The sequence below is a fragment of the Quercus suber genome, unplaced genomic scaffold, assembly GCF_002906115.3.
Source record: "Quercus suber isolate HL8 unplaced genomic scaffold, Cork oak 2.0 scaffold_38, whole genome shotgun sequence".
Lineage (NCBI taxonomy): Eukaryota > Viridiplantae > Streptophyta > Magnoliopsida > Fagales > Fagaceae > Quercus > Quercus suber.
This window is the reverse complement of record NW_027069503.1, coordinates 1,477,580-1,500,771: the sequence shown is the minus strand read 5'-3', so window position 1 is coordinate 1,500,771 and position 23,192 is coordinate 1,477,580. Positions and strand designations below refer to the sequence as shown.

The following is a 23,192-nucleotide window of genomic DNA, read 5'->3' as shown; positions in this document are numbered from 1 at the left end:
ACTGAATCTGAGACTTTGAATTAGTCCAAAATCCTGGTTTTTGACGAAACCTCACTAATATATATCATAAATTTTGAAAAATTACAAGGTATTGGGCGGCTGACTCCGATATCCTCCGCATGAATAATTTTCAAACCAATTACTTTTCCACGTTACCATGTAACAATTAAGCAGCCAGCAGTCAAGTTGGAGAATAAGACAATAATAATTCAAACCATATATAATATAATGTCTAAATGTGGGGGAAGTACTAAATGGGTCGACTCAATTCTTGGATTGTCTCATCCGTGGGATTCACAGAGGGAATCCACCATTCACATGAGACAATATGGTGGATTAGTCTAGACCTAGCCAACCTTATAATCCTTCCAAAATAATTAAAATTTAAATAATGATTTTTTACAACTTAACTAAAAAAAGAAAAAGAAAAATGGATATTTTAATAAATTTAGAATAAATAAGAAAAATTACACTTTACAACCATAAACTAAACCCAAAATTACACTTTGCAAACAAGACTTTCAGAATGTATGATTCACACCCTAAACTATAACCTTGGTTACACTTTGCACCCTGCCCGTCAATTATGCCATTATTTTTGGACAACTTTATCATGTTAAAAGACTCAATTGTCAATCTTGTCAATTCTTTAAAAACAAAGGAGAAATTGCACCTTACCACCTTAAACTATACCTTCAATTACACTTTGTCTCATAAACTTTGATTTTCCATCCAAGATAGCGATAGAATTGACAGCAAAGTGCAAAGTGTAACATGATTTATATTTTAGAGTGCTAATCGTGTGTTCTGAAAGTTTATGGTGCAAAGTGTAATTTGGAGTATAGTTTATGGTGGTAAAGCGTAATTACCCCGAATAAGCTTTTTTTTTTTTTAAATTGTTATGTAAAATAGAAAAAATAAGTTCTTGTGTTAAAATAAATTGAAAATTTTGCACGAGCTAATATGAATGTTATCTTAGATTTTTGACATTGACTCCTCAAGTGTATCTGGGTAAAGGCAAAAAGTTTTTTGTTTTTCACTTTATCGATTTTCCCGAGAACTTAAGTTATGGAGACATGAATTAAACTTAAAATCTCTTGTTATAATACCATGATAAATTACTGATTCTTTCAAGAGTTTAAGTTATTAAGAAGTGATGAATTTAATTATTTATCCATAATAATTCTAGCATTTAACTTAAGATTTCCTACTCTAATACCATAATAAATTACTAAAAATAATATCGTTTGATAAATACTATGCAAATAATCTATCAAAAACTGCAATGTACCTAAACGAACACCAAATTCCGAAGAGCAACCAAGTAATATTCATTAAAATAATTCTCAATGGTTTTCCTATACAGTAGTCAAAATAAAATTTTGTTATTGTATATCTTCAAAATAAAGAAAATGGAAAGTCCTACAAATAAATACTTTATTCAAATTTTGAAAAGTAGGCATGAATGTTTTGAAGAGTGGAAGAAAAAAAATAAATAAATAATGAAAAAAGAATAAAGAAAGTTGTTCAAAGTTGACTCACCATAAGTTGTTCACAAACACCAATTCCTTCATGGAAACAAGAGATCTCAATTTGACTCCTGCATTACATTTGGAAAACTACAACCTCAATAACAATAAAAAAAAATATATATATATTTTAAAAAAGTTCTACACAATGCATATGGTTTTGGTAGTTTTGAACATGTATTGATTGGCATATGGGAACATTATAGTTGCAATGTAAATGTTTCTGGAAAGCTTCTAGAATGTACAAACTGTATGCATAAATGTTCTTACTTAATATTCAGTGGATTAAGAATAAAGAGTCTACCAATTTTACACCCGATTGTCTATAATTTTTTATCTTTATTTTTTTAATTTACACTACTGTGTAACCATTATCCAACTTCTTGAAATGGTATAAAATAACCAAAACAAAAAAAAAAAAACAAAACAGGATATAATCAATGTTCATCACATATATACAACCAATGTTTTGAGTGAGGATGAAAATAAAAATGATAATCTCTAACTTTTTTTTGTATATATTGTGTCAAAATAATATATACTACTGTTAAGTGATAGATATAAAAAGTTGATATAATTAATAGTAATATATTAAATAAAAGAAGAAAATTTACATTGATGTACAAAGAAGATAGATACATGGTATCAGCCTAGCTGCCATGTTATGGTTGGTAGAAGTAGAACTGTGATCCTCGTGACTAATTTTCAAACCAGTTACTATCTTGCTGTTACTTTTGGTCGTTGCCATGTAGAAATTTTCAAAGGCCCTATATCTTGCGTCCTATGCACTGTGTTTTCTTGGCAGCTGCCTAGTAACATCTTATTAATTACAAAGGTCCCATCTATTCAAAGCTTTAGAGGGAGCATGCAGCCTTGCAAATCTTTATTTATAGCCTCATCGATCACCCCACACGCCAGAACCAAAAGTGCATACAACATCGATCACCCTCACGTAGTTGTTAATTGTTATAGCTTTTGTAGCAATTAATAGTGCACTTTTTTCGAAATGGCACACCACCATTCACATGAGACAATATGGTGGACTAGTCTAGACCTAGCCAACCTTATAATCCTTCCAAAATAATTAAAATTTAAATCCTATAGGGGAATATTAATGATTTTTTACAACTTAACTAAAAAAAAAAAAACAAGAAAAATGGATATTTTAATAAATTTAGAATAAATAAGAAAAATTACACTTTACAACCATAAACTAAACCCAAAATTACACTTTGCAAACAAAACTTTCAGAATGTATGATTCGCACCCTAAACTATAACCTTGGTTACACTTTGCACTCTACCCATCAATTATGCCATTATATTTGGACAACTTTATCATGTCAAAAGACTCAATTGTCAATCTTGTCAATTCTTTAAAAACAAAGGAGAAATTACACCTTACCACCTTAAACTATACCTTCAATTACACTTTGTCTCATAAACTTTGATTTTCCATCCAAGATAGCGATAGAATTGACAGCAAGGTGCAAAGTGTAACATGAGTTATATTTTAGGGTGCTAATCATGTGTTCTGAAAGTTCATGGTGCAAAGTGTAATTTTGGGTATAGTTTAGGGTGGTAAAGTGTAATTACCCCGAATAAGCCTTTTTTTTTTAAAATTGTTATCTAAAATAGAAAAAATAAGTTCTTGTGTTAAAATAAATTGAAAATTTTGCACGAGTTAATATGAATGTTATCCTAGATTTTTGTCATTGACTCTTCAAGTGTATCTGGGTAAAGGCAAAAAGTTTTTTGTTTTTTACTTTATTGATTTTCCCAAGAACTTAAGTTATGGAGACATGAATTAAACTTAAAATCTCTTGTAATAATACCATAATAAATTACTGATTCTTTCAAGAGTTTAAGTTATTAAGAAGTGATAAATTTAATTATTTAACCATAATAATTCTAGCATTTAACTTAAGATTTCCTACTCTAATATCATAATAAATTACTAAAAACAATATCGTTTGATAAATACTATGCAAATAATCTATCAAAAACTGCAATGTACCTAAACGAACACCAAATTCTGAAGAGCAACCAAGTAATATTCATTAAAATCATTCTCAATGGTTTTCCTATACAGTAGCCAAAATAAAATTTTGTTATTGTATATCTTCAAAATAAAGAAAATGGAAAGTCCTACAAATAAATACTTTATTCAATTTTTGAAAAGTAGGCATGAATGTTTTGAAGAGTGGAAGAAATTATAAAAAAATAAAAATAAAAAAATAAAAAAAAATAACTAATGAAAAAAGAATAAAGAAAGTTGTTCAAAGTTGACTCACCATAAGTTGTTCACAAACACCAATTCCTTCATGGAAACAAGAGATCTCAATTTGACTCCTGCATTACATTTGGAAAACTACAACCTCAATAACAATAAAAAAAATTTTAAAAAAAGTTCTACACAATGCATATGGTTTTGGTAGTTTTGAACATGTATTGATTGGCATATAGGAACATTATAGTTGCAATGTAAATGTTTCTGGAAAGCTTCTAGAATGTATAAACTGCATGCATAAATGTTCCTACTTAATATTCAGTGGATTAAGAATAAAGAGTCTACCAATTTTACACCTGATTGTCTATAATTTTTTATCTTTATTTTTTTTTAATTTACACTACTGTGTAACCATTATCCAACTTCTTGAAATGGTATAAAATAACCAAAACAAAACAAAAACAAAAAAAAACAAAACAGGATATAATCAATGTTCATCACATATATACAACCAATGTTTTGGGTGAGGATGAAAATAAAAATAATAATCTCTAACTTTTTTTGTATACATTGTGTCAAAATAATATATACTACTGTTAAGTGATAAATATAAAAAGCTGATATAATTAACAGTAATATATTAAATAAAAGAAAAAAGGGAAAATTATACTTTACTCACCTGCGATTTCTCTAAAAAACACTTTGCCTACCCGTGGTTTAAAAATTGGCACTTTACTTACCTGAGGTAATCTCTGTTAGTCTCCCATTACCCACCTATGTTAAAAACAAGGATAAATTTATATTTTTGTTACATTTTTATGTCTCTCTCCTCTCAAAACATTAAAAACAAAAAAAAAAAATCAATGGAAAAGAAGATCTAGAAGCTAGGTTTTGTAAAAATTAAAACCTAACTTCTAATTTAGATCAGAAAAGATTGTCCATAATTACAAGAATGTAAAAGCTGACGAAGACCTTGTTGTGAGGAGCAGCACTAAATTGTTGCCTGGACGTCTTGAATATTCAAGACTTGTAGATGCAAATGCAGAGGATTCTTCAAATGGTCTAATAAATTCAGTTCAGTTCCATGGAAATGCACTTTCTGTCGGTTTCAGAAATATCCTGCAGGTTGTAGAGAATCTAGAGATGTTTATGCTAATGTCCATCGGATGTGGCAACGAGAAAGTGGTCATGACATGGAGCTTGCTTTCCAGTTGAGAGTGAAAATGTCCGTGGTGATTCCGTTGGTATTGGAGGTGATGGTAACATACATGACATTTCTGTTTGTTTGATGAAGGTCTATAATTGAGGTGGTGGAAAATAGCAAACGCTGTTGGTACCTCAGTTCCAATTTTCCTCATTTTTTTTTTTTTTTTTTTTTCCCTTAAGGTTAATTTCAGAAAAATACTGAGAGGCTGAATAGTACGTAGCATGCCACAAGTCCTTCAAAGTGAAATTGCTAATTACTATGAAGTTACCATAACCTGGGATTATGAATGTTTACAACAGAGAGGAGTTCTTAGGGGGCAAGAGAAAGCCTATCAAGACCGTAGAAAATCTAACCACCAAAGTGGATTTTCTGAAATTTAACAATGATGCTCAAAATACTAGCTATTTCGTCTAGCATGAAGAAGAACACCGTAAAGTTGATACATGAAAAGAAGATTTAAAAGTTAGGTTTCAATTTATACAAAACTTAGCTTTTAGATCTTCTCTTCCATTAATTTTTTCGTTTTTTATGTTATGAGATGAAAGAGACATAAAAAAGGTCATAAAAATACAAATTTACCCCTATTTTTAACCAAGGTAGGTAATGGGAAACTAACAGACCTTATCTCAAGTGGGTAAAATGTCAATTCTTAAACCACAGGTAGGCAAAGTATTTTTTAACCAAATCACAGGTGAGTAAAGTGTAATTTCTCCGAGAAGAAAATTTACATTGATGTACAAAGGAGATAGATACATGGTATCAGCCTAGCTGCCATGTTATGGTTGGTAGAAGTAGAACTGTGATCCTCATGACTAATTTTCAAACCAGTTACTATCTTGCTATTACTTTTCGCCGTTGCCATGTAGAAATTTTCAAAGGTCCTAGCTTGCGTCCTATGCACTGTGTTTTCTTGGCAGTTGCCTAGTAACATCTTATTAATTACAAAGGTCCCATCTATTCAAAGCTTTATAGGGAGCATGCAGCCTTGCAAATCTTTATTTATAGCCTCATCGATCACCCTACACGCCAGAACCAAAATTGCATACAACATCGATCACCCTCACGTAGTTGTTAATTGTTATAGCTTCCGTAGCAATTAATAGTGCACTTTTTTCGAAATGGCACAAGACCAGCCCAACCAATCCCAGCATATCCTACCTATTAATTCTCTAAGGTCTGATGCTGATACTGATTCAAAAAATGCTCGAGCTCGAGGGGTCAACTTAAATGAGCATACAATAAATACTCTTTTAATTTTGGCTACTTTGATTGCTTCCGTGACCTTCCAAGCAGGAGTCAACCCTCCTGGTGGGGTTTGGCAAGAAAACCCGCCAACCCAAGATCTTGCTCCTTCTCCTTCTCCTGCTGCTATTACCTATCCTGATACTGCCTTTACGAAATATAGGGATACACATAAACCTGGAAAGTCCATTTTGGCTAATAGTCGGGCATTCTATGCTGTTTATATTGTCTGCAACACTGCAGCGTTTTCTGCGTCGAGTTCCATGATTGAACTTCTGGTCGAAGCATCAGGAAAATTTAAAGTATTGGTGCGGGTTGCCCTATTTACTATGGCAGCCACCTACACTGCTTCGGTCCTGGCTGTGATGCCAAATCATGGACCTCTTTATCCTTGCTTATTTTTCTTCGCACTTCTTGTACCGTATTTAGTTTTGTTTGCAAGAGATGTTTGGAAGAACATTAAGGCAGCATGGGATGAACTTTGGTGACACCATTGCTTGCCTCTGTCACCCTCATCTGCTCTCTCTTCTCAGCTGTAAATGAATGGAGTTTGAACTCACTCCATTCAAAAAATAAAAATAAATTTGTTTGTTTGACGTTTATTTATTTGGCAAATGAGCTAAAGGGTTTATCCCTGGGGCTTGGTTATAAAAGTGAGTTTCAGCTTGATTGCAATGCTATATTATTTTGGTTGGGCTGGAATTGAGCTAAAAGCTTTGTTATAACTTATAATAAGGCCATCTATATCCTTAGGCTTCGTTAAAACTTGCAAGTGAGTTTGGTCTTGATTGCAATTTTTATTATTTTGGTACTGTTACTAGTACTTCCTTTCCTCCCTTTGGGCTTGATTGCCATCTATAATGATTTATTTGCAACGCTATTTTATGATTTAAGAATATTATTAGTGAAATATTGACATGACAAAATCTAAATCCTTAAATCATAAAAGAGTGGTTAAAATTTTAAGAAATCTATTGATAGAGTACCCTAGAAAATCTAGAGGATCTAAATCCTACGTTACAATGTTGTTTTTTCCTCCATATGCTCTGACTGTCTCAAATGATAACATTGTTTCAAAATCCGACCATACAGAAGAAGTCCTACATCTCATTCTTTTTGCAGCACTTGAAACAAGATCACCATACTCATCATTTTCTTCATTCATTGAATCCATATCTAAAATGTAAAGGAAAACAAAACCAACAACAATATAAAATAATAATAATAATAATAATAATAATAAAATTTATTTAAAAAAAAAAAAACTCAACATTTTGAACCATTCTGAAATCTGACCACTCAAATAATGTGGCATAAAGAATTATAGGTTAAACAATGTTGCTTGTGCTATGTTACAACTTACAAGTTCTTAATCTTACAAATAAATAATTATAAAAAAAGGATATATATATATATATATTATCAAACTCTTTAATATGCAAGAAGACTTTTGATATAAATACACAATTGATTATCTTTGAAATAAAAACAACATGTAATGAGTTAGGACGGACCCAAGTGCAAGGCAAAGGGGGCCGGGCCCCACCCGGGTCCAAAAAAAAAAATTAGTATGTAAAATTTTAAAAAAACAGGTTTGGGCCCTTGGTTTTTAGCTTGGGCCCCTTGGTTTTTAGCTTAAGCTCCCCAGCCAGCCAGCTCAAGAGTTTTCAAAAGCCCATGAAAACCTTAAAAAAAAATATTGTATAAATCTATTATATAATAATAATAATAATAATATAATATATAATAATGTGGTTTATATTAGAATATTAGATTATCTATTTATATTTGATAATAGTAGGAGGACAAATAATTTTTTAATTGTTTGATTTGATCTAATTGCACTTAAATAGTAATTTGCACCTCATTGTTCACACTTTTTTTTAACAAAAATTATTGTATAAATCTTCAAAATTTCATACCTATTAATCAATTTTTTATCCTAAATGCTGAAACATTAGATGTAACTTCTTAGAAAAGCTCTGAAATGCAAAAAGGTAAGTTCAAACCTATTAACCTAAGCACAAATAATTTAGTACAGTGAAAAAAATGTAGGCACAGTTTACTTAAAGTTAGTTTGTGAAATAAAGTAATTTAATTTTGGCCATAATTTGGGCCAAATTAACTTGAGTTTTTTGCATTTTGAGCCAATGTAGGCTTAACCTATTAACACAATGTAGGCATAACTAACTTGCTCCTCCTAAGAAAATTTCCTAGCTCCGCCAATGACTATATAGATGTGCGTTTAAATTATTTTTTTTCGCTTATCTCCGGCCCCCCTAGCTTGAAATCCTGCGTCCGTCCCTGTAATAAGTCCACACGATTTGGCCTCTAATTGGCAGTGATATTATATATCATATTTAATGAAAACAAATGAACCAGTTGAGGTTAGCAAAAAGTCAGAAAAATTGTGTAAAAATGAATGATGGATGTCCCCTGCATGTGATGCCTTTATGAAAATTTCCTTCCTTTCAGACTAGGACCAATTTAACTTTCCAAATCTTTGACAATCTATGTTTCTTTAAGGCCCTGGGCACAAAAAAGTATTAGGACTTGTGCTATATAGATAACAGACAACCAATCTCATACGATAAGTTTCCAGATAAAAAGGTTGATTGAAATCAATGTTGAGCAAGATAAGTTACTTTGCAAAAATGGGCAAACCTAAAGAGTTGGAAAAAGTTTTAAGAATGAGAGTCGCCAGAAAAAAAGGACCAGCAAGAAGGGTGTACTTGCTTCATTAATATGTGGGGTTTCATGATTTCAAAACTCTCAATAAAAATCCATGCCACCATGAAAGATTATACTATTTTCTAATGGCAAGTATATACTTTGATGAAAGGTTACAATGCTCTTGGATGAGAATTTGCTAATTGGTTCAATACCAATACATTGGCCACTGATCACAAATTATAGAAAAGCTCAAACTTTCATGTAAAAATCACATATTTTGAACCAAAGTTTTCAGAAACTTGGGCAGAAAAAATCCTCTATTATTTCTATTCAATGCTCCATTTGGTTGCTGTGTAAATGTGAGGAAGATAGAAAAAAAAAATTCACCTTCCATTTTATGATAAAAGTTTCAAATTTTCATTTTTCCTTTCTTTTCTCTCACTTTCTCAGAGACCAAACAGTGCAAAGTGGTGAATAGAAAGAAAGAAAAAAGACTGAAATTTGAAAATTACTAGGTGAGCTTTCTAAGGAGACGAATATTTGAAAAGGACTTAACTTATTTAAATAATATTTTTTATTAATATTTTATTAATAAATATCTCTTCATTAATATATTTTTTTCCCACTCCACAAGTCCCAACCATGGCTCTCTCTATCAATTGTCATTTGCCTCTACTTTCCAATTCTCCCTAAACTCTCTTCCTCACTCAAATCTCAAACCCAAACTATCAGCAGTCGGCAACAACCTCGCAGTGACAGATTGGCAGCAACTTGGTGATGGCAGATCGGCAGCAACTTGGAGGAGCAGATCAGCGGCAGATCAGTGACAGATCGGGGTAGATCCAACGGGTTTTTCAGTGGATTTTTCATGTGGGTTTTCCTGGTGGGTCTGTGTGGTTGGCGCTGTGCTGAGTTGTAGTGATTGAGTTGAAATAATATTAAAATAATGGATAAACAAGCTACAGTAACCGTGTAAATATACACAGTTACTGTAGCTCATGGAAATATTTACACATTTTTACACCTACTAATTTGAGTGTTTTTTTGCTCAATATGTGTAAAAATTGTACTTTTTTCTATTTTAGAAGACTATAAATGGACTAATGTGGTTGCTCTACCAGTGTCAACTTTAGACTAGCATTAAAGTGAATAGGATATACGTCAAATCTCACCAATGACACTTTCTAAAATTAATGCCATAAACCTTGGTTGAGAGTAAATGGAATATCCTAATCTTTAAAAAATATTTATGTGCAATTTCTAGAGGCACAATGCCCTAACGAATGAGAACTTACTAACCCACTTGATAAAATCATGCTAGTCAGTTCCAAAATCCAATTTGGTCATAAAACTCCTTCAATAAAAGGTTTCAATTGAATAAGAACCTTTTATTTTAATCAAGTAATAGTCAATTCCTTCAACTACTTTTTTGATATTTCACTCCATATTTCCTCTTCATAAATCTCAACATTAAGCATTCAAGCTTTAGAGATAAGGTCAAGGATGGCAACCTTGCCCTTGCCTAGATCATATGAGCATGAGAAGAGCATATTTTCAATCCTTTAGCCAATAAACTATAGCATGAGCCCGCTCATTTAAGAGTTGAGAGACTCAAGATCTATGGTCACGTGTGTAACTTACCAATAAATTAAATATTTTCAATCTATTTACACTCTAGAATGTTAGAGCACAAATAGTAACATTACTCCTAAACAACAATCTACCCTGGTCACAAAATGCCTCAACCCTATGCCCCTCTTTGATCACCTACCATGCTCTCGTTTTACACGAGTTTTGGTTGCTCTTTGGGACAAGACGGAAATGAGACATTTGTAATCCTATCTCCATCTCATCTTGTTGTAATCCCTATTATGAACCCTTCATAAGGGATGGTATTTTAGTTGTGTTGTATGATTGGAATGGTAACTTATCAGGGGGTGGGCAAAACAAATCCCAAGATGCAACCCAAAAGTTGCTTAGGCTAAAGCATTCTTCTAGGCGCTTCATCTTGCAAGAGAATTAGAGATTGGCACCTACAAAAGGTCTTCTAAAGCCGAAGAGGATTCAAAGCTATGCGTTGATACTTTAGTGTACAATAGAGCATTCACAATGGAAAATGACATCCTGTTCTATTTTACCATCCCAAAAATCTACTTTATCAATAATACCATACCATTTTATAATACACCTAATATCCCAACTTTTATTTTCCTATTCTACTCATTAAAATAATATATATTACCCACTAAAATAATATAATATATTCCAATACAACTCTCTCTTTTTCTTCTCCCCCATCTCTTTTTCACTTTATCAATTAAAATATATTATAATTTTTACTAAAGAGCTATAGTGTCATCCTACATTTAGGATGGCACTATAGCACAATTGCAAAAAAATTTGCAATTGAAAGATTTTACAAGTTCAGCTGCTGGGCTCTTTTTGTACCTTTATGTTAAATTTCCCCTACATAGACCATTTACAATTGCCAATGAGAATGCTTTAGCAACTTTTGATGCTAAAAAATAAGCTTGCCATCAGGTAGAGCATTGAGTAAGGTCTATGACATGTAAGCTGTGATTTTATAGTTTAGAAAAATTATAGTCGTAGTCGTTTCAAATCATTGAGAGGATATTTCTATGCCCATTATTTTTTAACATGAATAGCTTAAGTTAATTGTTAATTAAGATCTTAGGTGCAATTTAAATCATGTGAATTTCCTGTTGGGCTGTGCTATTTTAATATGATGGTGTACAATCATGGTTTTATTGATTACAATGCCCAGTGAAATCTAAACAGTAGATATGTGAATTTTTTTAAATCTCATTCATAAATATTCTTTTATCATTTTAGCTTGTTGTGTGAAGTGCTAATTTGGATACTGCAACAGGTACAAAATCAATCTGAAGAATTGTGCTTGTAAAGTGAATATTATTTTCTTGGTTTTGTGGCCCTAAAGCATTCACAGCAGTGGTGCTATATTGGTATATTGTTATATTTTAGTTCCTCAATACCAAAATCATGCTCCAGCAATGAAGCTAAACTTATTTTTTTTTTAGCTCTCTATAGATGTGCACTGTTCATGAGAGCTAAACAAAAAAAATATATATATTATTTTATTCTGTTTGATGGATTAAAATAATAAAAAGGTGTCTCTCTCTCTCTCTCTCTCTCTCTCTCTCAACATCTTTGACCCATGCCTCCACCGCCTCAACGCCACCAGCCCAAGCCAACCCAACCCAAGCCGCTGATCCACGTCTCCGACCCACGCCTCCACTTAGTCCTCCATCTCAACGCTTACCCAACGCCGATCAGACCATTACTTTGGTTTTTGCCGATCAGACCCATCCGCCTCAAACCCACTTCTCTTCCGCCAATCAGACCTACACCTCCGCCCAGTCCTCTATCTCAATGCTCACCCAACGCCGATCGGACCATTGCTTTGGTTTTCCGCTGATCAGACCCATTCGCCTTAGACCCATTTCTCTTCCGTCGATCAGACCCATGCCGACACTATCCTCCTCACCAAAGCCCAGCTCTGTGATTGGTGATTTTTTATTTTGTTTATGATTGGTGATTCTGTTTGGTCTGGGTTGAGGAAAAAGATTTGAGATTTCGGTTGGTGGTTTTTTTTTTTTTTTTTTTTTCCTGTTGTGGGCTATTGGTGGTGGTGGTGGTGGTGGTTGTGGGTGTGGTTGTGACTGTGGCTGATGGTAGAGGTGGTTGTGGTTGGTGCTATGGATGTTTTTTGGGTAGTGGGATATATTATTTTATTGTGATGTTTATATTATTTTATTGTGTTGAAAGCTAAAATAGATCCAGTGCTGTAACATGTGTGTAAGTAAAATAGATAAAGTAACTTTTGGTGAAGCTAAAAAGCTAAATTTTTAGCTCAACTACTGTAGATGCTCAAGGTAAATTTCCAAATAACTTGATACTAGCAAGGACCTTTATTGGTGACTTTTGAAATGCTTGATCATTTCAGAGAACCACAATGCACATGGTAAATGTTTGTTCTTGAGTGCATCCTAATTCATGCATCTGTTGGAAAGTATCATTTAGAAGAAAGCCTTGATTCCATTAATTATATTTGACAAGGGTGGAGACTTTTTTTTTTTTAGAAGAAGGCCCAATTTTTTTTTATTAATTATATTTTAATTTTTTTTAGGATTTGGCCCTCTCTTCCAAAACTTTAGCTGTCACGACCCAAACCTATACTTCAGGATTTAGAACATGACCGGCATGTTAATATCAAGTTTACCTCAATACTAACACGAACCAATCTGATCTGAAAGTGCTTATCAAGAATTTGTTTCTTGAATTCCTGCTTATTTTCTTACATAAAACCATAATATACAAAAATGATGAAAACCTAAAATTTCGTTTCCTTTGAACTTGGAAAGATTACCACTTGGCTAAAAAACATTAGGTATTCATGTAAGTATTACATAGCTAAACGTTTACCAAACTCTTATTACAAATCTAACCCCAAAGACATACAACCGGGGTTTAAAACAAACTAAGATACCGAATTACATCTGTGCTCAAGAATCAAGTACATCTTGATTCCTTTTATACAACAAAAGAGCTAACTACTGTACAACAAAACTAACTATACATTCTAACAAACGAGAAAACACCGAATCCTTGCCACCTCTAATACTCTCGCTGCTTCCAGGAAGAACCTATACACTGAAATATAAAAGGGTGAGCTGCGAAGCCTAGTAAGGTTTTTAAGCTCCATGGGCCCTTGATAAGAATGCATGTAAATTACATATTTTATGGGTATGCCAACTTTGATAAAATAGTCTTCATATTGTTCTTATTGTTCTCAAAATAATTTATGAGCTTTTAGATGAACGTACTTTTTTCCTTTCATATAATAATAAAAGGATAAACATAGTTCAGTAACCTTATCTTTGAACAGATTGTAATTACTTTATCATAACTTCTCATTAAACTTATAACATATTCAATATACCTTTCTTATCATCATTCTTTACTTATAATTCCAAATAGCTCAATAGCTCATTTATCATACGTATTAGTTAATCCAACTGTAAGTCTGTCACAACTTTGGGAGGCTTCCAGCACTGAGTGCCAGGCATCCAGCATTCCCCACAATGCTAGGTCATTCCGGAATCATATCATAATACATCTTTTCAACCATGGGGGTAGGTTGACATCCTCCACAAGTTGGCTATTACCAACAAGGGCGGGTACAGCAAAGCCAGTCCCACTTATAATGGCCAATCAGAATTTCCATGGAAATGCCAGTACTATAACCCCTACTAGCTGAGTTCAGATCATAACAATGGAATAATCGAAAACTATATTTTTCTGATAACTTTGCTTTTACATAAGCGTATCACAATAGTAGCATATCCGCTTCATTCTTAAATATCATGTTCGTGATATAAATAATAGCATCAATATGCTAAAATTATTATGTATATAAGATTGAATAACTCACAAACACATATTTTGCTTAACTCATGCTTATACGTAATATCTCTAAATAAAAGCTTTAATGCATAATAATTTTCTAAATAATATCTATACTTATCAAAGACACATATCTCAAATCCCTTACCTGAATGAAAACCAAAACTTATTATTGACAACCCCTTCCTAAGTATTTAAAATTATCCTCAATCATAACCTAACTCTCAAACTCAAGAAAATCTTAATTCCCATCACAATAAGTTCCTCATCATTTTTGTATATTATGGTTTTATGTAAGAAAATAAGCAGGAATTCAAGAAACAAATTCTTGATAAGCACTTTCAGATCAGGTTGGTTCGTGTTAGTATTGAGGTAAACATGATATTAACATGCCGGTCATGTTCTAAATCCTGAAGTACAGGTTTGGGTCGTGACATTAGCCCCCTCCATAACAACCCAACCCAAAAAAATTAAAAACCCAATTTACCCACCCCATGGTTACAACCTAAACCAAATTGGAGAGAGAGTTCACACACGCCTTCGACACCAGCCTCCATCACGTATTTTTTCTCTCCTTCAACTTTAAAACCTAACATTTATTTTGATACGATTTTTCTCTCTCCACTCCATATGTTTTATAATATTTGTAATTTGTGAATCTGTAATATGTGTGTTTGGCGTAATGAATAAGTGACCAAGATAAAGAGGCAAAAACAAATACATAATATAATAAAAATGTCACACAAATTTAACAAAATAAAATTAGAGACTTGCCCACATTGCTAACTAATATTTTTAAATTAGATAAATTTATAATCAAATACTAGTAAATCTATGAATTGAGAAATATTAAATTTATAATTAATGCATCATGTATATTGCCCAAATTTTAGTATTTATCTTTACTTATGGCTTGTTTGGAAGTTTAGAGAGGGAGGAGAGTAGAGGGGAGTAGAGGGAAGGGGAGTAGTGGGGAGGAGAGTAGAGGAGAATGATTCACCTCCATCTTATTTGGATGTTTTTAAATTTAGTAAGGGGGAAGAGAGTAATTAGCCCTTCCCCTTGTGTAATTTTGTTAATATAATAAGGGTAAATTAGGTAATTTACTTGGTCAATAGTTTATGTACTCTACTCCCCCTCCAAATCTCTCCAATTTGGGGGAATTAAAATTGGGAGACTAGAGGGAGTCCAAACCCCTCCAAACTCCTCCAAACCCCTCTCCCTCATTCTTTAAAAAACTTCCAAACAAGGTAATTGCATTACTCTCCCTCCCTCTACTCTACTCTCCCTCCTTTTTTAAACATCCAAACATGCCATTAGTAACAACAATTAATTTTTCACTTATTTAAAGTTTTTCGACTTTTTTTTTTTTCCTTGCTCGTCTCTAAGCCCTAACTTAAAATCCTAAATCCGACCCCTGGAGACATAGCAGCAAGTTGTCACTTGGAATTAAATGCCATAGGCTCTTGTTATTTAGTGTCCATGTGTGCATCACTTCATTGTCGGCTGGCAGAATTGAAAAACCATGGGCCTTACAAGAGTGACCCAGAGCCTCTTCGGTTGTCTCTCTGGGCTTGACCGCTAACCCGGCCCACAGTTCCCATTCATCTTCTTATCCTCACAAACCCATCTCTCTCTCTCTCTCTCTGCGTTTGCTTATTCTTAATTAGCTCTGGTAAACCAAAACGACGTAGTTTTAGGCTCTCATGTACAAAACCCTAAGATTTCAATCTCTCTCTAGCTTTCTTTACCGAATTGTATAGCTTCGAAGCCTCAGCTCTCTTTTGGCAGCGAATCAGATTTCGATTCTTCGTTTCGACCAGTCCAATTTCAAACCGGTAATTGAAATTTTTTTATATATAGTGTTGAATTTGAGTTGTAGCAATTAATTGTGTGAAAAATTCGATTTTTTTTAGTTGGCTTTTGTTTTTAGGGTTTTGATTCTCTGGAAAAATCTGATTTTGTTTGTAGAAGTAGAGAAAATTCGTTTGATATATGATCTGTTTGGTTGCTGAGAAACCGTAGGGCGTAGGAAAAGATAGGAATTACGAGCTTGAAGTTTAGGGTTTTGATTGATTGGCACCAATTTTTTTTAACTTTTGACACTCCACTGTGATGAATTCAACAATATGGTGTGCTTGTGGGAATGGTTGAGATTTTTCTCTCTCATATATTATTGTTATTGTTTTTTTCGTTTTTGTTTTGGGTTTCTGACCTAATCTTTGTAAATTGAAAGTTTCTTGCAAATTTTTATGGAAATTCAATGCTTTTTGTTTTGTATTTTGTATTAGATTCTTTTTTTTTTTTTTTTTTTTTTTTTTTTTTTTTTTTTTTTTTTTTTTTTTTTAAAGTTNTGGAATTATTAGAGTGAATTGAAATTTGTTAAGTAATAGTTTCATCTCAAATGCTATTAGAAACAAGATGCATTCATCCTTATGTTTTATGCAATGCAATATAGAATGGTTTATATCAAATCTGATCCCCCCTTTGCTCTCAGAAAATGAAACCACTATCCCATGTTTCTTATTCTAACCAAATCTATAAATTTTGCAGCAGTTTGGGACAGAATCTCTTCACAAGCGAGTATATTGGAGAAATAAGTTTTGCTTTTGTCATTGTGATCCTTGGATTGGTGCTTTTTGCACTGCTTATAGGGAATATGCAGTAGGTCTAGCTGTTAGAGAACATCTTTTCAGGTCCTAGAAATTCATCTTCAGAATGTATGGCTCTGTGCTGCTAGTGTTAGGCCTCATAAAGTTTCACACCTAGATAAATTTATATGTTTTTATGCAAGGTTCATACTAGTTCTTAGTTGATGCTACATTCAATTAATTTCAAGTTTCTTTGGTGTTCTGTAAAATCTTCCATTATGACAAAGAAATAGATGTTAAAACAGAATTGTTAATTAGAAATTGGAAGATCACTACTTTCAGCACTGCTCTGTTAAATTTTTCAGTAAAGCTTCTAACTTAAGCTGCTGGATCTTGGATTTTTTTTTTTCCAGCTGACACAGTTCATTTTCCTTTGTGAAGGTTATTCACACACTCTCTCTATCAAAATTTTTAAGTCCTGTTTTGCCATTTATTTTGACAGATGTACCTCCAATCCACAACTGGAAGCAAGAGGACTGATACAGAACAATGGATGCATACAGGCAACTACCATGTGACTTGAAGCAGAGTGTGCGAAGGTATGATCAATACAGATGGGTTGCAACTCGGGGAGTTGATGAGGAAGCCATTCTTAAAGATCTCCCATGGATCTCGAGAAATCAAACACCACCTGTATTTAGATCTAGTTTGAAAAGTAAGTTTTGGTTTCCTCTCTCTTTCCATTAATGGAACAATTTTGTGAACTTCTCAACAAGTTAGTTAAGTTCAATTCTTGATGGTGATTGAAGTAATCTATTTGTTATAAATAATTTACTAATGCATGGATGGAAAACAAATATCACATTTTCTGGTCAGAGTACAATGTATGCCTTGTTTCATTTCAATTCCTTCCTTGCTTTAAATAATACCTACATGACATACTATAGTAATTGCAATCAGAGAGATCCCTTTCTTATCCCCCCTTTTTTTTTTTTTTTTTCAGATTAAATGGGTCACAATGAACTTGCAATTACAAACAAAACAGTCATTAGACCTTATTCTAATTTTGAACTTCTTGTTACAAATGTAAAACAGGTACCACTTTTTGATCAAATGGATGGCAGGATGCTAGATGCCATCTGTGAAAGGCTGAAACCTTGCCCATGTACACCTAGCACTTGCCTAGTTCGCGAGGGTGATCCTGTCAATGAGATGCTTTCCATTGTATGAGGCCACTTAGACTCTTGCACCACCAATGGTGGTCGCAGTGGTTTCTTCAATTCATGCAGCATTGGAGCAGGGGACTTCTGTGGTGAAGAATTGCTAACCTGGGCCCTGGACCCTCGTCCAAATGTTGTGCTTCCTTCATCTACACGCACAGTAAAAGCCATCACTGAAGTTGAAGCTTTTGCTCTCATTGCCGAGGACTCGCATGCAGCAAAATTGGCAGCAAGCACTAGGAGAGGTGGAAGCAAGAGGTGTGGGACTCAGTTTGACATTCTAAACTCATTACAGAAGCCAGTTGAACCTGATTTTACTGTTGAAGATAGATGAAGAAAAATCCTTGTACTTTGTGAAGTGCCAAATATCAGTATATATATATATATGTATTTAGTTCTCTTTTGTGTTACCTTACTATTCTGCAGAGAAGCAGCTTTTGGATCCATTGTATTCTGGCCCAATACATTAGTGCATCTATTATTTATTTTATTTTTTTTGGTCATTAGTTCATCTATTCATGTAGATTTCAGTACTTAACAAAATGATGTATATAGTCAAATCCTATGTTGACTATAAGCAGTAAGCACTTTTAGTTGCTTCACATACTCTGCATTGAAGTTAAGGGAATCATGCTTCACAAGTTACATTGTGATATGAGTGTACTCAATACTTATGTTCTTCATTCCCCTATTGAAATTTTCTTGTCTTTTGCTAGGTCTTCATTAGGATTGTTAAGTTTTAGGCTGTCCAAGTAGACCAAAATGGAAAATAATTGTGAGCTTAATGATTCTAGAGTAACTTTTGAAGTTCACAATCTTTGACTTGAAACTTAATAGTTAAGACAGATGATACCAAATAAATTTTAATGTATTCCAAAGCTTTGCTATATTTATTTATAATATAAATGAGTGATTGAGAGCCAATGGTCTTTTTTTTTTTCAAATAAATTATATTATAGCTCTTGTCCTTATTGAGTTTTCATTTCTTTATTAGCAGAAACTCTCTCTCAAATTGATGATGGGAAGAAAAGTAAATGGAAGAGGTGGAATCCAATGTCTATTAAACTAGAAAAGAGGGAAACCTGTCCCGAATTGTTTTAAGTGCCTTTTCTTATAATGGCTAAGCGCCAAAGTGCTATTCCAATTTGGATAACAAGATGAAAATACTCATTGAAAGGGAAAGAAAAAAAAATGGAAATCATGGGTGAGAAACACATTAACTTCAAGTGCTTATTTTGTAGAGGAACAAGTCACATGGCTGTGCTTCATTTTTCATTTTAAGTAATCATATTTCATGTCAAAAAAAGAAGAAGAAAGTGATCATATTTCACAACATTTTTTGGAGCTGTCCCTCTAAACATGAATTAATTACGACATGAAGTCCACAAGAGACATATTTCTTTTTCCATGCATGCTTTGAGAATGAGTATTAAGCTGAACCCAATGAAATCAAGAGAGACTAAAAAAAAAAAACAATAGAAACAAAAGGTTATGAGCTTACGTTTCCTAGAGATTAGTAGAGAAGATTGGTTGAGATGAAAAGGGAGGTGGACACCTTATGATGGTGGAACATATGATAGCATCTAAAAGTGGGACAAGATCAACAACATGGGAAACAATCAAGGGTCCCTAAACCTAGTAAGAAACTTCATATTTCTCAATCAGGAAACTCTCTCTCTCTCTCTCTCTATTAATTTTCAGCAAGTCTCTAAGGATACAAAAATTTTCATGAGTAGTGATTGATTCATAATAAAAATAATGTATTTATTTGAAAATTAATAATGCTATATCAATTACAATTTATCATCTCTTAATCAATTATAGAAAAATTGTGTTTCTAGTATTACTCTTTTAGGATCTGTTATGTGATACTAAAAATTAGAAAGCTAATTATCAACTAATTAGGTCAAATGATTTTTTTTTTTTCGAATAACCCTTTTTGGCTTTTCCCTAAACCTAGAATAATTTCCATAATTAAACTAGGAGCATAGTAAATCTATTATCTATGTTTGAAAACAAGAAAACATGCTAAATCTTGGGAAAAAATGAAAAAGACAAGACACTGAACAGTCTTAGTCTACATACATGCAAGCAATATGAAAGGGAGAAAAAAAAAAATGAAAGAGTGAGAAAAGCAGAAGGAAGAAAACAATATATTAATAAGCAGAAGCAATGTTTGTAGAAAGTGAGCAGTGAATCTTCAAATTCATATGCTCCTATAGACTAGAAACCAATGTGATATAGAATATAGACACATCACCTCTAATAACAAAGATAATTTTGGATAATGTAGAACCCAGGTCCCACAGGGACATGATTTATTGCACATTTTTGGACTAGTATATTGCCACTTTGCCAGGTTCAAGAGAGGGTGTGCCGTGTGGGATTAGGAAGGAAGCCACTAACGATTGGCGTTGTTGCCTATTTGAGTATCACGTTGTGAGGACTCATTATTCATTATAGGGTTGGAATCCAAAGGCATCTGAATTATGTCCCTTGACCAACAATGCAAGGTTTAAGTTAAGACGATTACCTAACTATAATAATTGTTTTTTCTTCCAGACCAAGTTTAACATTTGATTTCCTTTACGTTTGGTAAGTGAAATCTATTACATAAAAATTAAAAATATTCATAGATTAAGGTATATATACTTTGTTAGAGATTGATTTTGCATCAAATAGAGTTATAGAAAAACATGAAAGGTACATGGTTTAGCTTGATGGCCACTAAAAAAAAAAAATTCCCTTAAAGTTATATCTTTATTATAAGAGTGAAATACAAATCTTGTATTATAATGAACCCAACATTAGCATATATGTTTGGCTAAATCATAAACTAGCCACACACTAACTTTAGTTAATAGACTTATACTACAAGAGACTTGACTTACACAGAAAATAAGACTGAACTTAGGCCTATACTATTGGATTAATATATCTCTAACATACTTTCTTTCCTCATGAATTTCTATTGTTGAAATGGGATTTTAGCATGAGATTGCTTTCTTCTTCCTCTTTGATTTAATAAGTTATACATAAAGTAAGTGAAAACAAACTGCTATATATATATATATATATATTTAAGTTAACATAAACAAACTTTCAATATAGGCACAGCATTCAATAAGCAAAATAAAAATTGAAGCACACATCATTCTTATTTTTTTGAATATTAGAGACTTCCTAGCTAGACCATCATCAATATTGTTGTGCAATGTGCAAGACGATAGGACCAATAGGAGTAGATGAACACAGAGACCAATAATAACCACGACTTGGCAGGACTGTCCTCTTGGGAAAAGGGACAGGTGTTGATGATTAGACTCTGCATTTAGAGACCAATAATCCCTACGGATCAGCATCCGGTGCAATACCTAGGGTATTGTATTTGGTGCAATACCTCAATTTCCTTCACAATTTTTTTTAACTTTTTTAACTTTAACTTTTTTACTCTTTTTTAATATATTTTATTTAATGACTGAGATTGAAAGTTATTTTTTCAACTTTCAATCTCAGCCTTTGATAAGGTATTGCACCAGGTGCAATACCCTAGGTATTGCACCTGATGTGAATCCTAATCCCTACAACATCCTTTCAGTTGTATCTTGTAATCAAAGAAAATAAAACCCACAATAAACTTTCTTTTCCCCCCTTTAATTTATGTGGCAAACTTAATCATCATTTCATGCTATTATGCCATAACTGACAACATAGTCGGTCGCAAAACAATAATGCATACATGCAGACATAGTCATTCATATTCTATTATATTATACTTAACTAAAAATTTATCAACTAATTGAAGTCAATTTCTTTGAATCATTTAACAAAGTTTGTTGCTAGTATATGATAAAATGGGCTTTGATTAATGTACGTACATTATATACTATTTTTTAAAAGTTGGGTCTTCTTATATAGTTATATATATATTCTGTTTAGAACTTTATATCATATTGCTCAATATACTTTTTGTTATGCACGAATAAAATTGTATTAAAATTATTAGTATAGTCTCTATTGCTTAAGTGTTGAGAAGTTTATGAGATGAAATTGATGCAATGAGAATGGAAGTTTATGCAGCAAAAGAAGAGAGATGAAAACAGAGGAAAGTTTGAGTACGTTAAAGAATGGGAGAAAGAATTCACTATTGCACTCACTGATTTTGTAGGAATTTTTTTAAAGAGAAATGTTAGAACCTGAATATAACAGAAACACTAACAAAAAAAAACTATCTATCTAATAACTTCAACCCTCTTGAGCTGACGACATCTCGTTTAGCAATATTCAACTCAGAGAATAACACTTATTTGCTAAAACGACAGCTAGACTTTTTGTTCATCAGAACAGGAGTTGTCGTTTGGGCAAGAGCTACATATCACACTTCAACTGTTTAACGACACGTCGACCATTATATTTTGTTCTAATGGGCAAATTGGAATGAAATTGAATTAAACCAAAAACAGCTCAAATACTTGTCGAATAAATATAAACCCCATTGCATATTGTTTTTGTTTAAAATTAAATTTGATAAGGACCCCTAACCTTTAAAAACCCAAAAAAGAAATTGATGTGCAAATTGTTATGAGGAACATGTAAGTGGGTCTCTTATTTTGGGTGTATTTTAGTATCTTAGTATGTAAGAGGTGTGTAATTGGCTAAGAAATCAGACGGGATGTAAATGAGTTGAGACTAGTATTAAAAGTTCATGATTGATCATTTAATTTGTTTGAACTCATCATCAAACTATCTTGAAATTGAAGCAAGATGTGTAGTCTCGAAGCTATATCGAAATGCAAATTTTCCATCAAACAAACAGCCTTACGGTGGGATTTAATAAGCTTTCAAGGTTTAGAAACTCTCAAAAACGTGTTTTGAGCATGGTTTTGAAACCCAGACCGGACCGGGCGGTCTGACCAGGAAAATCGAGAATCGGACTGAAATCTGGTTTTTTAAGCATAGAAAATTGGGTATACATGAGTTCTGAGAGAACCAGGCGAATCGGAGTTCAACCGGGAAAAGCAGATGAATCGTAGGCTGGTTCAACCGGTCATGGAAT

The 23,192-nt window shown here is 32.9% G+C and overlaps 1 pseudogene; it reads left to right on the top strand.

Moving 5' to 3' along the window:
• The first annotated feature begins 16,995 nt into the window (after nt 1-16,995).
• Nucleotides 16,996-18,787, top strand: LOC112010880 (protein CNGC15a-like; annotated as a pseudogene).
• Nucleotides 18,788-23,192: the final 4,405 nt, after the last annotated feature.